The following is a 15,001-nucleotide window of genomic DNA, read 5'->3' as shown; positions in this document are numbered from 1 at the left end:
ACTGTGTGTCGAGTGAGGCGCTGGACCTCCTTAGACTCGGGCCGGGCTTTGTTCCGTCGGCTGGCAAAGCCAACCAGAGAGTTATGCAAGACGTCGAGGTGGGCGTCGAAAGAATGGCGTACTCTCTTCGCTGGTGGAGGCAGTCCTCGGAACAGCAGCCATCTATGGCTGACGGAGGTCCCGCCAAATTTGAACCCAAGATCTGGCACCTGAAGGAACATGGTTTCCAGCAGGGCCCTAAACTGTCCAAGGACGAAGAGTACAGCCTGGCGAGCTTCAAGCGCGAAGCAATGGCCCTGTACAAAAACTCGCGAGTGCCGCAGCCGAACCTGTCTCACTCTGATCGTGAGCAGCTCATGAAGGTCGGCAAGGACGAGTCGGTCATCATAAAAAAATCTGATAAAAGCAACAAATGTGTAGCAATGAAAATGACCACTTACCTGGAGAAGGCAGAATCCCTGTTGTCGGACGAGTCCCGGTTTGAGAAAGTTGAGCTTACTATCGACCAGTGGGAGGAGGAGACCCGAAAGATACTCCGCCGAGTTTGCGAGGGATCCTTGGAAAAGGATTTATACACAGCCGTGATGCCGGGTGACAACAGCTTCCCTGAAATGTACGGTCTTCCAAAAGACCACAAGTCCAATATTCCTCTCAGACCAGTCGTTGCGGCCTGCGGCAGCCCAGTTACAAACATCTCCATAGTCCTCGAACGCATCCTCAATCAATGTCTCCAGTTCGTGCCAGCACACCTGGAGAACACTGTTGAAGCACTCCAGTGTATGAGGAGCGCGTTTCCCAACCTCAAGGCGCCGCCCGGCACCATCATTGTGACTATGGATGTGGTGGCCCTTTACCCTAGCATCCCGATTAACGATGGCATTGCAGCAGTCATGAGAGTCCTCCGACAACACGAGGGCAGCATCGATCTGTTCGGTTTCCGAATTGGGCAGGTCAAGGAGCTCCTCGCACATGTGCTGAGCTCCAACTACTTCCGGTTTGGAGCGCAGGTGTACCACCAGAAGGATGGTGTGGCTATGGGCAATAACCTAGCGCCCCCCCCTTTGCCATCCTGTACATGCATGACCTATAGTCAGTTTCAAAAAGATTAGCAATCCTGGCGATCGCCCGGGGAGTTTGCCGTCTTACCGTATGAGCGCTCGAGCGCTGCCTGGAAAAACTCACTGTGAACTCGAAGAAATATTCCGCGCGAAAGCATGAAATATGACAACTCACTGACGTCGGTACTCGTACATGTTCGTCTGGTTTACAACAAAATGAGTTCTTCCTCGTATCGATATGGAGTCAGACTGTCAGAGAGGAGCTGGTCGAGGACATGTCGAAAGTGTGGTAAATTTTTGACGAGCGGGATGCGCCCAATTCGTTTTGTGACCAAATAGATTCTTTGAGCTGCCGCGGATGCAATTTACTTTCACGATGTGACGAAAACGGCATCGACACAGACTCATTCCCAAGGCCTTGATGTGGCAAAGCTATCCGTGTGACTTCGACGACATTTTTGAGAAAAACAGACGCGTGTGAAAGCTGATAGAAGACGGCGTTGACTCCTAAACTCAAATAAATTGGCGATCTTCAAAATACTAAAATAATTCTCAAACAGAAATCGATCGATCGATGTACCAGTGTATTCAACAACACGTAGCTACAGCGCAATGACTTCCGTGTTCTCTCACACGGTTTCAGTGTTGTGTGTGTTCACAACTTCACATGGCGTGAGCCAGTCAAGTGTCAGTCAGTTCGGCAGGAAACACAAGCTCCAACAACAAGTCGTTTGGCGCAGCCACCTTCTTTGTCTTGTACCAGCGTGACCACCAAAACAATGAAAAAATGAAGAAAAAATGTTTGACTTGAAGATTTGTTGGGATTTGAACTCACAACTTCATGGTCTGCAGACAGTATTCATAACCACAAGGCCAAAAAGGAAGGGATAAATCGTGGTTTTTGATAACAAATCAATACTGTCTTCCAGGGCAAATTATAAACCATGGGAAAAGGCCAGAAACCTGGCCGAAATTCTAACTCCTTAACGGTTGGTCCAATTGTTCCGAAACTTTCACAGAACAATTTGCCGTGCCCTAACAAGCCATTTTATGTACTTTGTTGTCCAAATTTCCCTTATCTTCATACTTTTTAAGACCCAAACTTGATTGCTAATCTTTTTGAAACAGACTGTAGAGAGTTCGCTCTTGCGTAGTGCACCTGCCAGCCCAGTTCTGTACAAGCGCTACATCGATGATGTTTTCATTGTGTGGAACCTCGGTCCGGAACTTCTGCACAGTTTCCTAGATCACTTCAATAATGCCGATCCTAATATTAAATTCACTCACCAATCCACGGAGTTGACTGGCTCAATCAATTTCATGGACACGACCGTCCATGTCTCACCAGATGGATCTATATCCTATGAACTATACCGCAAGCCATGTCACAGCGGACTGGTATCAGACTACAACTCGTCAGTTCCCAACCAGCAAAAGAAAGCAATTGCTTCCTCTGAGTTCCTGCGTGCCGTCCGCCTATCCTCCGATGCCGACACCCTAAAAAGAAGTGAAGAAAAAGTAACCAACATCCTAAAATTCAACAACTTCCCAGAGTCAGTTATAGTTTCGGCACGTGAACGAGCTATGCGCCCCCGACGTGTCAGAGTGCAGAATGAATACCGTGTCACCCTCAACCTACCGTTTCACACCGAGTATATCCACAACAAAATTCATAAATTACTCCGGAAGTACAAGATAAATGCCCAGCTGATTTACAGGAACCGCAGTCTAAGTTCTATGATTTGCACGTCTGCCCTCCACAAACCACCATGCCGCAGGTATGTAGACCCGTCCAGGCCCCGTAAACGGGGGCGGCCCAAAGCTGCTTGTGTCGCCTGCATGTCCGGTTCAGGGGCATGCACGGAGCGAAATGTTGTATACCACCTCGAGTGCAAATGTGGTGATAAATATGTCGGAGAGACGTACCGCAGCCTCGCTACCAGGACAAAAGAACACAACGACGACGCACGCAACACAGTGAGCGGCACCGCGCTGGGTGAGCATTTCGCGGCCAAGCATGCATCTGACCCATTGCCATTGGGAGCAACGGCTTTCTCAGGTATCCGGGTTCTCGGTTCTGAGCGTGACCGCCCCAGGAGGAGGATCCGGGAGGCCATCAATATCAGGGAGCGATCCCCGGAAATTAACAATAACAGTGGCTGGGATCTGCTATAACACCACCTTACTGCGAGTAGCGCGGGGCTCTAGACACCTCACTGGTGGTGTGAGACTGGAACTGGGCTGTTATCACTGCTGTAGCGCAGTATCTACTTTCCTCGCCGTTTGTACTTGTGTTGTCATGTATATGTAGTAATGCACACCCGCCATGACGTGCTTTGCACTTCTCTACGCGCGCTGTCACTATGTACCGCGCTTTGCTTGCTTGCCTCCTTCTTTTATACTGCTGTTCTTTCCATGTCCACTTCATTCCTGATGATGGTCATAAAGACCGAAACGTTGTAACGATACCAATGGATTTGTGTGAAATGCAGTGCTCTCTTGAGTGTAGGCAGGTTGCCTGCAAACAATTCAAATAAAAATAATAATGTAACAAACAAGTGTAAAGAAAGAGAAGAAACACATGAGAACGAGTTATGCAGCAACTATCTTTTTTACATTCTATTACTGGCTCAGTATCCGAGTTTAACAAACAAGTCTCGTCCTTTGGGTCCTGCGTCCCGGGAACGGAATGGCTGTGATTCCGTTACCGTATTCATTGTACAAACTACACCACATACTGTAGTGCACGGTGGTCTTGTTCATAAATTTACAACCAACTTGTGTGTGTGTGTGTCCACCAAATACAACTAGTCTCCGTGGCGCAATCGGTTAGCGCGTTCGGCTGTTAACCGAAAGGTTGGTGGTTCAAGCCCACCCGGGGACGACCTGAACTTATTTTTTTCTCGCATTTCCGAATAATTTGGGCACAAAAGAAGAAAAAAGATAGCGTGTTCCCACACCGGGAATTGAACCCGGGCCGTCTGGGTGAAAACCAGAAATCCTAACCACTAGACCATATGGGACTTGCACATTCATCGATGTAGTGGTGTGAATCTCAAATCCAAGTAGGCTGCAGACTGGTGGCTGCAATTGCCAGTGTTGATGTACAATTGTACATGTCCGGTATGTCGAAAACAAGGGAACATAAAACCGAGAGTGAGCTTCTGACTTTTCTCTGTCGGTGTCTGCCACGGCAAAACTCCTGGATTACATCATATTTTGGTACAGATAAGATAAGGTAAGAATGATAAGACCAGCCTAAGATAAGAGTATAAGACCAACCTAAGATAAGACCAGCCTAAGATAAGACCAGCCTAAGATAAGACCAGCCTAAGATAAGACCAGCCTAAGATAAGACAAGCGGCAGGAAGCTGCGCAGTGTGTACTAAAGCAAGTCTGATGGCCCACTCTTGGAACAAGTGATAGTTGTTCACTGTCCAGAGGTCTGGTACGTGTTGTGTCAGGGTTGAGCATTAGGGTTAGCGAAAATACACACTGCGCAACTTCCTTATCTTATCTGTCCGCAGATTGAGTATCCTCTGTCATACATATTGGAAAGATTGAAATGCTTGGTAGCAACCATTCCCCTTGTTGCAGCCGGGGGAGGGGGGGGGGGAGAAGAGGGAGCATGGCCAGGCACTGGCAATTGCGTACACAGCCTGGCTGTGCAGGGTGAACACCACTACCTCTATTTTACACCGTGATTCTTACATGTATACGGTTTGGTAGGGTGATTCTCCTATTATTTTTACTTCGGTAACTCGGCGTTGAGTACTAGTAATAGAAGAAGTAAATCGGAAACAAAAGAAGATGTCAAAAGACAGAAAGGTGATGCTGTAAACAGAAATATATTTTAATCATGGAAAATTCCGTACGTAGGTCACTTCAACCCAGTTGTAGTGCACACTACTCTTGTAGCTATTCGAATCATCAGGATTCCAACTGTAGTTAGTGCATGGGGTTATTTTTGTGGGAAAACCTGCAGTGGAACGGGATATCCACATTTAGGGTACCCTGTAAGAAGGCCTTAGGCCTGTGGGGATTGCCCTATCCAAAATTTAATAATAATAATACTTGAACAAACGGCGAGGAGACAACAATTTGATAACCGCAATCAGTAATACAAGCTGGATCGACATTTGTGTACACTTTATTCATGTAATGTAAAACTGTGGAGACAATGTGCAATAAAACGATGAAAATGTGAAGAAATGGTGTAGAGAAAATGAGGATTCAAACAAGTTTCACTCATCAGGAATCTTCGTTGTACTAAAGGACAATGAAAACAAAATTGACCTATTATAGAAAATCTAAGTTAGAGAAATAACACTAAGAACAACAGCAGTGAAATTTACAAGTGTGAATTTTATCAATGAAAGCGAGAGCAATAGCGAATGCGTGTACTAACACTAAACTTGCAACTGAAAAATGAACAAAGAAGAGAAAGGGACAAAGTGATAACAAATAACAGCAGTACATTACACCTAGAAAATTTTAACGGCCAAGCTTGGCCGCACAAAACATGACACTTTACTTGAACAATTTCAACCCAATTATACTATCCTTCTGTACCCACAAATTAGGCTTATAAAGACGCTGACAGATGGCTTCCAAAACTTTAAACTGTAGTCCATAACCATGACGACCACGGCACAATACAGTGAAAGAAGAGTCGGAATACGAATTGCAGCAATCAGGACTAGCCAACAGATGATTGTACACTGAAGACTTGCTACCACAAAACCTACGCACAACACTAAGATTCTCACCGGCACTCTTACAATCACTACAATCGTCGCTCTCGGACTCATTGCTCCCTTCATTGTCCGTCCCATCATCCGCTTCCTCTCCGCTCTCTCTGTTATCCCGCCTGACTTGGTCCATTGAACGGGACTCGGCCGTCACCCTGCTGTCAGGTCCCTCCTTGCGCCCTTGTCCGTTGAGTGTGTAGCTTCTGTTGTAGTTGGCTGTTAATCGTCTTGGTCTTTCAATAGTGGGCTTGGATGGTGGATTAGTTGTGGTTGCTGTATGTTGCATTGTTGGTGATGGTGATGGTGATGGTCCTGATGAGTGTTGTACGAAAACTTGTTTGAATCCTCATTTTCTCTACACCATTTCTTCACATTTTCATCGTTTTATTGCACATTGTCTCCACAGTTTTACATTACATGAATAAAGTGTACACAAATGTCGATCCAGCTTGTATTGCTGATTGCGGTTATCAAATAATAATCCTAATAATCCAATGATTTGTGAGCACATAAGTCAAGGTTTTGCAGTGTGTTGGTGTTAAAGCATCGTGGGTGCGGATTTGAGCACTCTGGCTTTTACACTCTCGGTGCAATGCTCATCAAGGCTGCTTGGAACAACACTCTCAGATGTTGAGGCACAATAATGTGTCATTGTGATCGGCAAATTGAAGTGCGTGGTTATCTTTGCTGTTGTCTCTTTGCGTAGCTTGCTTAGCAACCTCTGCCCACTCGGCGACCACAAACTCTTGCCATCTCCATAGCCGAGCGTAGCTGTCCAAGAAGACGGCTGATGTTGTCACACGGGCAAGTTCTGGGAGCAAGAGCGGCTGACCAGGTATGTGGTACATGGGGGTGTTGTGTAAATAGGGGCATTAGTAAAAACATTTGGATTCGACCAAACCGCTTAATGCCCAGCAGCCCGGCTAGCTCAGTCGGTAGAGCATGAGACTCTTAATCTCAGGGTCGTGGGTTCGAGCCCCACGTTGGGCGCTTACTTTTTTTTTAGGGCATGTCTTTTTCTACTCCTAATAGGCGATTCACACGACAGGCAAATCCACGTTTACAGGAAAGTCACCATGGAGATATTCCTGCGGGTGACCAAAATTTGCCCGCGGGAATCAAAAGTGTCCATGGCCTTTTTGCCCGCGGATGCACTCATCTGCGGGCACTTTTACAGTTATGAGGCTGTGAGGTCGTACTATCGTACGGTAGTCTTTAACCCTGGTTGTTTGGCCTTTGTCTTTGGGTACTCATTCCAAATCACCACAGTAACGCCGTATACTCACCGGATACTCGCGGGAGCTCTGGCCGCCACCCGCGCGGCCGTGTGAACTGCATCCTCACGTTTCACTTCCTGCGGGCACCTGACAAACGTGGATTTGCCTGTCGTGTGAATCGCCTATTATGGGCCATTCACACTATGCCCAAAACGTGGAGTACGTGACGTTTTCGTCCGGATAGCCATGACAACATGGAACGTGGCGGGAAAATCGTACCCTGATACGAAAACGTAGACGACGTATCCAGACCCTGTACCGACGTTCGTTCTGTCGTTCCCAGCTGTTTGTGTCCAAGAGAAGCTGTGCGCAAAGCTGTACGAAAAGCATATACGTGCCTGTGTGAATGCACCGGCATGAAAACGACGTGTGCCAGTACGTCGTATTCCAAAACGTGACGCGTATTGTATCGTAGTATGGATAGCCTATAATCTCAGGGTGGTGGATTCGAGCCTCTATGTTTTTTGGGCATGCCTTTTTCTACAGGTTTAAAACCGAAGGTAGTAATTGCTCTCTCTCTCTCTGCCTTCCCCTCCCCCTCCCACCCACCCACACTTCTCTCCTTGGTCCACGCCATTGCTACTTCAAGCCCCCGTTCTCACATGCAGACGATTGGCGCTATAGTCTGTTTCAAAAAGATTTACAATCAGGTTTGGGTCTTAAAGGGGAAGTCCGGTGAAAAATTTAAATTTCAGGGTTGGTAGAGTTTCGGGCGCTGAGTCGAATGGTGTTGGTCCCACGTGTCTCCGACAAAGCGTTCTCGAGATATTTCCGTTTGAAAAACTGAGTTTCGGGGGCTGCGCCATGACGTCATGCGGCCGCGCCACACCCTCTGCAACGTCATAGCGTGCAGCTAGGTCAAAAGGAGTGCGTGAAAGCAATAGTGTCAGTGCTATTTCAAATGATTTGGCGACTGATATTAGGTGGTGCAAGCGACCCCGAAGACCTGTAACTCCTTGTGAGAGTGAGGATGCAGCCATGGCTGACCTTCATGAGTTCGGTCTGGGGCTGAGAACCTCGGTATTCAGCTGAAGAAATGGCAGCGCGGGCCCGTCAAGAGTGAGCGTTACTGAGTTTCCGGCTGATGAAGAAGCAGCAGCTATTGCAGACGAGGCTGATGAATTATCAGATCGCTGGAGAGCAGGGTCGCCAAAATGGAGAAGAGTGATGCGAGTGCTCTAAATGTTGTTCCATACCGATTAGATTCGCTTAGACTCCAGTGGCCTGCCACATGGTGATGTTTTGGTGCGAACTTGGAATATTTCGGACTACTCATTTGGAGAACAGTGCAGGCTCTTTGAACCACGGGCACGACTCTTCGCTCGCAACGCTATGGAATCTGACAGTTCTAGGTCCGGGAGCTGTTCCCTGTTTTGTCACTTGTCACGGTTGTGCACTCATCGCTGTAGCATAAAATAATGAGGCGGGAGCGGAAAACTAAAATTTTCTTTCTCAAAGCACAATCACCGGCACCGGCAAGGAGAAACGCACGTTCTCTGACTACATGACTGTACAATACGACTGATAGTAGTGATATGATACGAGTGTAGTACATGACAAGTCCGTGTGTTGACTAGTTTTCTGAGTCTTGTGTCAGTTGTGACTCGAGTCTTGTTGTATAGACCCCAGCACGGCAGTGCGGGAGTAGTTCCGTCTGTGATGAGTTTGTTGACTGCACCACAGCACCACTGCACGCACTGCATGCACGCAGCGCACAGCGCGTAGAGGCTGACGGAAAAAGTCCAACTCGGAAACGGCTAAAATACGGTATAACCTCGAGGTTTACCGAGCTGAAAATCACAGGGTATGTAGTGTTTGTAACACTGAATCAAATGGTCTTGGTCCGAAGAAGCTGCGACAAACAGTTCCCCAATCGAACGCGCTCCGAATATGGCCATTTTTGTACACAACTAGATGGTGTGGCTACCTGGCTGCACGCTGTGACGTCATCACCTGGATCTGGGTGATGCGCGCTCAAATTCGCACATGTTCGATTGGGCGTATCTGACGAACCATAAGCCGCAGCCTCCTCGGACAAAGACCATTCGACTCAGCGACTCGAACTCTACGGACTGTGAAATTTAAATTTTTCACCGGACTTCCCCTTTAAAAAGTATGAAGATGAGGGAAATTTGGACAACGAAGTACATAGAATGGCTTGTTAGGACACGGCAAATTGTTCTGTGAAGGTTTCGGAACAATTGGATCAGCCGTTAAGGAGTTAGAATTTCGGCCAGGTTTCCGGCCTTTTCCCATGGTTTACAATTTGCCCAGGAAGCCAGTATCGATTTTTATCAAAACTCACGATTTATCCTTTCCTTTTTGGCCTTGTGGTTATGAATGCTGTCAGATGACCATGAAGTTGTGAGTTAAAATCCCAACCTATCCTCAAGTCAAACTTTTTTTCTTCATTGTTTTGGTGATCAAGCTGGTACAAGACAAAAAAGATGGCTGCACCAAACGACTTGTTGTTGTTGTTGGAGCTCGCGCTTCCTGCCGAACTGACTGACACTTGACTGGCTCACGCCATGTGAACACACCCACAACACTGCAATGGTGTGAGTGAATATGGAAGTCATCGCGCTGTAGCTTTTTGAGATTTATTGTAGTATTTCAAGATCTTCAAGATCGCCAATTTATTTGAATTTAGCAGTCAACGCCGTCTTCTATCAGCGTTCACAAGCGTCTGCTTTCCTCAAAATGTTGTCGAAATCACACGGATAGCTTTGCCAAGTCATGGCCTTGGGAATGAGTCCGTGTCGATGTCGTTTTCGTCACACGGTGAGTAAATTGCATCGCAGCTCAAAGAAACTATTTTGGTCACAAGACGAATTGGGACCCATGCCGCTCGTCAACATTTACAACATTTTCGTTTCGACATGTCCTCTCTGACTCCATTATCGATACGAAGAAGAACTCGTTTGTTGTAAACCAGACGACAGACGTACATGTACATGACTGTATCAACGTGAGTGAGTTGTCATTTTTCCTGCTTTCGCGCGGAATATTTCTTCGAGTTCACAGTGAGTTTTTCCAGGCAGCGCTCGAGTGCTCATACGGTAAGACGCCAAACTCCGCGGGCGATCGCCAGGATTGCAAATCTTTTTGAAACGGACTGTAGAAGTGCATTGAAAAGACTTAGTGTACAGAAAAAGAGATACCGGAAGCACAACTGAATAGGAACAGGAGAGACAAGGACAGTCACATTGTCCACAACTTTGTGACAAGGAGGGACAAGATCAGTGCTATCAACCTGTTCATAGACTGGCCAAATCAACTTGTCTCCGTGGCGCAATCGGTTAGCGCGTTCGGCTGTTAACCGAAAGGTTGGTGGTTCAAGCCCACCCGGGGACGACCTAGCAATTTTTCCCTGTATACTACAAAAGAAAAAGAAAAAAGATAAGGTGTGTTCCCACACCGGGAATTGAACCCGGGCCGTCTGGGTGAAAACCAGAAATCCTAACCACTAGACCATATGGGAGGTGGATGTAGAAGTGAAAACACAAATGTGTACAAAGCACCTTTCACGCTGGAGAAGCTTCACCATTCCGAATCTGGCTTGGTCGGCGGGGTGGGGTGGGGGTGAGGAACGATTATATGCTCAAACAGTTCGTGTGGTTACGCCTTCTGGAACATCATGGGTATGCTGGGGTGAGGGATATAGGGAGATGACGACCGTTCAGACTCTGTGAATTATAGTCTCCTGCTTGGAAAGCTTGAATTACGCCCATTCCCGTAGATAAGAATGTTGGAAACCGGGGCATCTATGAAACTACACACTAGCCTTGCTTCTAACTAAGAACTCGTACAGAAATCCAGGTCCAGATGCAGTATCTCATGGCGTACCACTCACCCTGCAGAGACTGCAACGCGGTGTGACACCGTGGTGTGTGTAGAAGAGGAAAGTACACCCATCTAGTATGCCAGTACACTCAATCTGCCAGTACACTCAATCTGCCAGTACACTCAATCTGCCAGTACACTCAATCTGCCAGTACACTCAATCTGCCAGTACACTCAATCTGCTTTTGTTTGGAGTTTGTTGTACCTTTGGCGGGCCTGAGTGGAAGATAATTAATGACTTCACGATAGTGGTGAAACGAATGTCAAAACCTACTAGTCGAATATTCTTCAGCTTAACGAACGAATGAACGAATATTCTTTTGGTAACACAGATTACATCACATGCCCTCCTCTCAGTCATTTGATGGATATTGTCAATACTAATATATTTTTTAGGTATGACAAACGGTAGTGCCACTTAAAATATACTGCCACATAAGGCTACTTCGAAGTTCATAAATGTTATGTGCAACATTGGCAGTCCAGTATGGACATACATGTGCATGCATGCAGTACAAAGTCACAGGCAGGCTGTACGCACTGCACTGTACCGTGTTCGGCGTCCATGTATGTACATGCACTGCATTCGAAGTAGGGCTCAAACGATTAGTCCGATTAACCGGTTGCAGACCGGTTACGAAGAATTAACGGTTAACCGATAAAGATAACGGTTACGCAGTAACTTTTCAGTCAATTTTTCAAGTATCAGGTCGTTGCAAAGTGTGCACTTTCGCGGGCTGTCGCACGCGTACGCAATTTCTGGGCTGTCAACTCGGTCATATCTGGTCTCTTGGTGTGAGAGTATGTATGAATGAGCATGCAAGAGAATGTACAAGTGTGCGTTGTACTGAATAGGGTACATTTTTTGAATGAGTATAGTCAAATATACGGTTAAAAAAGAGTCCGCAGGATTGCCGTGGCTTATAGGTTATAACCGGTTAACCGACCGTTAGCTTAGCAGTTAACCGTCAGGGGTAAAACCGTGACCGTTTGAGCCCTAATTCGAAGTGACGTAACGAATACTCGAATGTGACTTAACGAATATTCGAATGTGACAAACCGAACGAATGTTCGAATATTCGAATATTCGTTTCACCACTACTTCACGACCATGGTGAGTAGGCTACTGTTCATCTTTGTTCGTACGCCTTGTAACGTTACTAAACGGGATATACGTGTGCTGGGAAAGCACTTACTCCTGACGTGACTGCCATTGTGTCTTGTATTGTCCTGCGCCGCAGTGCTTGCATACTTGTAGGAACATAGGAACCTTCGACCAATGGCCACTAGACCTTTTCAAGCGGTGCAGTCGTGGAGACCTGCGCAAACCGACCGCCTATGTTGTCACCAGAAGAAGGTATTGGAACTCGAGCAGATGATAAGGTACAGTCTCTTTGACGATGCTGTGTTCATGGTAGCACACCTGTCAACCATTCCGATTTGGCCGGGGACTGTCCCGATATCGAGGGTGGTAACAGGCACCCAGAAGTATGTTTGTCACATACCTCACAGCTATATTTGTATACATTTTCATACCTACAGTCTGTTTCAAAAAGATTAGCAATCAAGTTTGGGTCTTAAAAAGTATGAAGATAAGGGAAATTTGGACAACAAAGTACATAAAATGGCTTGTTAGGGCATGGCAAACTGTTCTGTGAAGGTTTCAGAACAATTGGACCAACCGTTAAGGAGTTAGAATTTCGGCCAGGTTTCTGGCCTTTTCCCATGGTTTATAATTTGCCCTGGAAGCCAGTATCGATTTGTTATAAAAACCCACGATTTATCCCTTCCTTTTTGGCCTTGTGGTTATGAATGCTGTCTGCTGACCATGAAGTTGTGAGGTCAAATCCCAGCAAATCTTCAAGGCAAACATTTTTTCTTCATTTTTTCATTGTTTTGGTGATCACGCTGGTACAATTTTTGTACAAGAGTCAAGACAAAGAAGGTGGCTGCGCCAAACGACTTGTTGTTGGAGCTCTCGTTTCCTGCCGAACTTTTTTTTTATTTATTTTTTTTTTTTTATATACTATGTGCACATCCCTACAAAGTAATAGGGGTAATAAAAACGCCATGTGAAGTTGTGAACACACACAACACTGAAACCGTGTGAGTGAACACGGAAGTCACTGCGCTGTAGCTACGTGTTGTTGCATACATGCACCGGCACATCGATATCGATCGATCGATTTCTGTTTGAGAATTATTTTATTTCAAGATCGCCAATTTATCTGAATAGGAGTCAACGCCGCCGTCTTCTATCAACTTTCACAGGCGTCTGCTTTTCTCAAAATGTCGTCGAAGTCACACGGATAGCCTTGGGAATGAGTCTGTGTCAATGCCGTTTTCGTCACATCGTGAGAGTAAATTGCATCCACGGCAGCTCAAAGAATCTATTTGGTCACAAAACGAATTGGGACGCATCCCGCTCGTCAAAATTTACCAGACTTTCGACATGTCCTCTCTGACTCCATATCGATACGAGGAAGAACTCGTTTGTTGTAAACCAGACGAACACAAAGTCATGTACGAGTACCGACGTCAGTGCAGTGAGTTGTCATTTTTCATGCTTTCGCGCGGAATATTTCTTCGAGTTCACAGTGAGTTTTTCCAGGCAGCCCTCGAGCGCTCATACGGTAAGACGGCAAACTCCCCGGGCGATCGCCAGGATTGCTAATCTTTTTGAAACTGACTATAGGTATATCATTGTCCCGATCTCAGGTTTGCACAGGTTGACAGGTATGATCTCGATTGACCACTCAGCTGGAAATACGGCAGCCCGGCTAGCTCAGTCGGTAGAGCATGAGACTCTTAATCTCAGGGTCGTGGGTTCGAGCCCCACGTTGGGCGCTTAATTTTTTTTGGAAATATTGATCACACTATACTCTCTAGAGCAGGGCGTGGTAAGGCGAGACCAAAATAAAATCGAGATTCCCGGACAACAGGTACGCGGTTTACCCGTTCAATTTTTCTATATTTCGGCCAACGATGGCCCTGATCTGTACATCAGGGAGTCGTACAAGCTCTGGTTTGTGGAACTCCACGTCACAGATCTACTCACACGATCAGTACTGTACATGTATGAACTGTTCAAAAAAAATGGCTTTGGCTCGATTTTGGTGCGGGAGGGCCCGGGAATCTCTATTTCATTTTGGTCTCGCCTAAGATTGTGGAGTGGTAAAGAGCTTTGCTCTTGGTACAGCCAGCGTTACGCAAGTGGTGCTCGCGTGATCAAATTACCATGGATACCCTCGGCATGGCAATACCGGTGCCATTGTTGCAAAAGAAGGATCCACGAGCGGGATTCGAACCCAGCACCCCTGTCTTTCCGGGACAGTGCCCTACCGATTAGGCTACCGGGGATCACACACACACTCATGGGTCCTTCTTGCTACACCGTTGTGCCAGGACTACCTACATATACATGAAAGCCAGAATGTGCAGCCCGGATTACATTTTACTGATGTAGTGCGTACAAGCAGGATTCCAGCAGGTCTGCTTTCTGCACAACTGCAGCTCAGTTGTACGCACTGCGCCATTTCCCGCCTCAGATCTGCACCAAATATGATGTAATCACGGAATTTCGCCGTGACAGACACCCATGAGTAGAAAATACCCCAAGCTGCACACTCTGGGTTTCATGTACTCTTGGTTGTGTAAATAGCCTCTTACGGCAGTAGGTCACATGATGTTGGCCATGTTTGGCAGTTCCCAGTCTTCCCACATGCCATGTGCAGATGTTGCTATGCAAAAAAGGCGTTTACGGTTCATGTAGAAACTCGGTTAGACCCAGTTTCCTGCATCCATAGGAACGCCGCCACCCTCTGGTGTTGTGTAATCGTAGGTGACATTTACGTTTTGTTGTTCTTTCATATTATTAGTATTTTATTATCAGAGTATAATCAATTCGTTCGTTGTTGTCAACGTGTACACGAGGTACTGCTTGCCTTGAGTCAACAACACGGAATTCACGAGTTACGATTGTGCTTACTACGACGTTGCATGTTGTTTGTACATTTACAATCACGTACATGCAGCTTGGCAAGTTGTGTCACGATGCAATGCATACCAATTT

General features: G+C 46.5%; 1 long non-coding RNA gene and 6 other non-coding genes across 8 annotated transcripts in view; 5 read left to right on the top strand and 2 right to left on the bottom strand.

The window, feature by feature from the left end:
• Nucleotides 1-15,001, top strand: part of LOC135821057 (uncharacterized) — a 53,960-nt gene that overhangs the window by 8,889 nt on the left and 30,070 nt on the right. For both annotated transcript variants that reach the window (XR_010554281.1, XR_010554282.1), the window contains exons 2-3: nt 6,516-6,644; nt 12,171-12,312. This is a non-coding gene — a long non-coding RNA (uncharacterized LOC135821057). The remainder of the gene's footprint in view (nt 1-6,515; nt 6,645-12,170; nt 12,313-15,001) is intronic.
• On the top strand, nt 3,869-3,942 carry Trnan-guu (transfer RNA asparagine (anticodon GUU)). Its single transcript has one exon. It is a non-coding gene; the product is annotated as a tRNA-Asn (tRNA).
• On the bottom strand, nt 4,010-4,081 carry Trnae-uuc (transfer RNA glutamic acid (anticodon UUC)). The gene has a single exon. It is a non-coding gene; the product is annotated as a tRNA-Glu (tRNA).
• Trnak-cuu (transfer RNA lysine (anticodon CUU)) lies at nt 6,727-6,799 on the top strand. The gene has a single exon. It is a non-coding gene; the product is annotated as a tRNA-Lys (tRNA).
• Nucleotides 10,367-10,440, top strand: Trnan-guu (transfer RNA asparagine (anticodon GUU)). The gene has a single exon. It is a non-coding gene; the product is annotated as a tRNA-Asn (tRNA).
• On the bottom strand, nt 10,496-10,567 carry Trnae-uuc (transfer RNA glutamic acid (anticodon UUC)). The gene has a single exon. It is a non-coding gene; the product is annotated as a tRNA-Glu (tRNA).
• Trnak-cuu (transfer RNA lysine (anticodon CUU)) lies at nt 13,704-13,776 on the top strand. Its single transcript has one exon. It is a non-coding gene; the product is annotated as a tRNA-Lys (tRNA).

The sequence above is a fragment of the Sycon ciliatum genome, chromosome 7 (assembly GCF_964019385.1).
Source record: "Sycon ciliatum chromosome 7, ocSycCili1.1, whole genome shotgun sequence".
NCBI classification, from domain to species: domain Eukaryota; kingdom Metazoa; phylum Porifera; class Calcarea; order Leucosolenida; family Sycettidae; genus Sycon; species Sycon ciliatum.
Note: the sequence above shows the minus strand (reverse complement) of the source record. Positions and strands in the feature narration are given on the sequence as shown.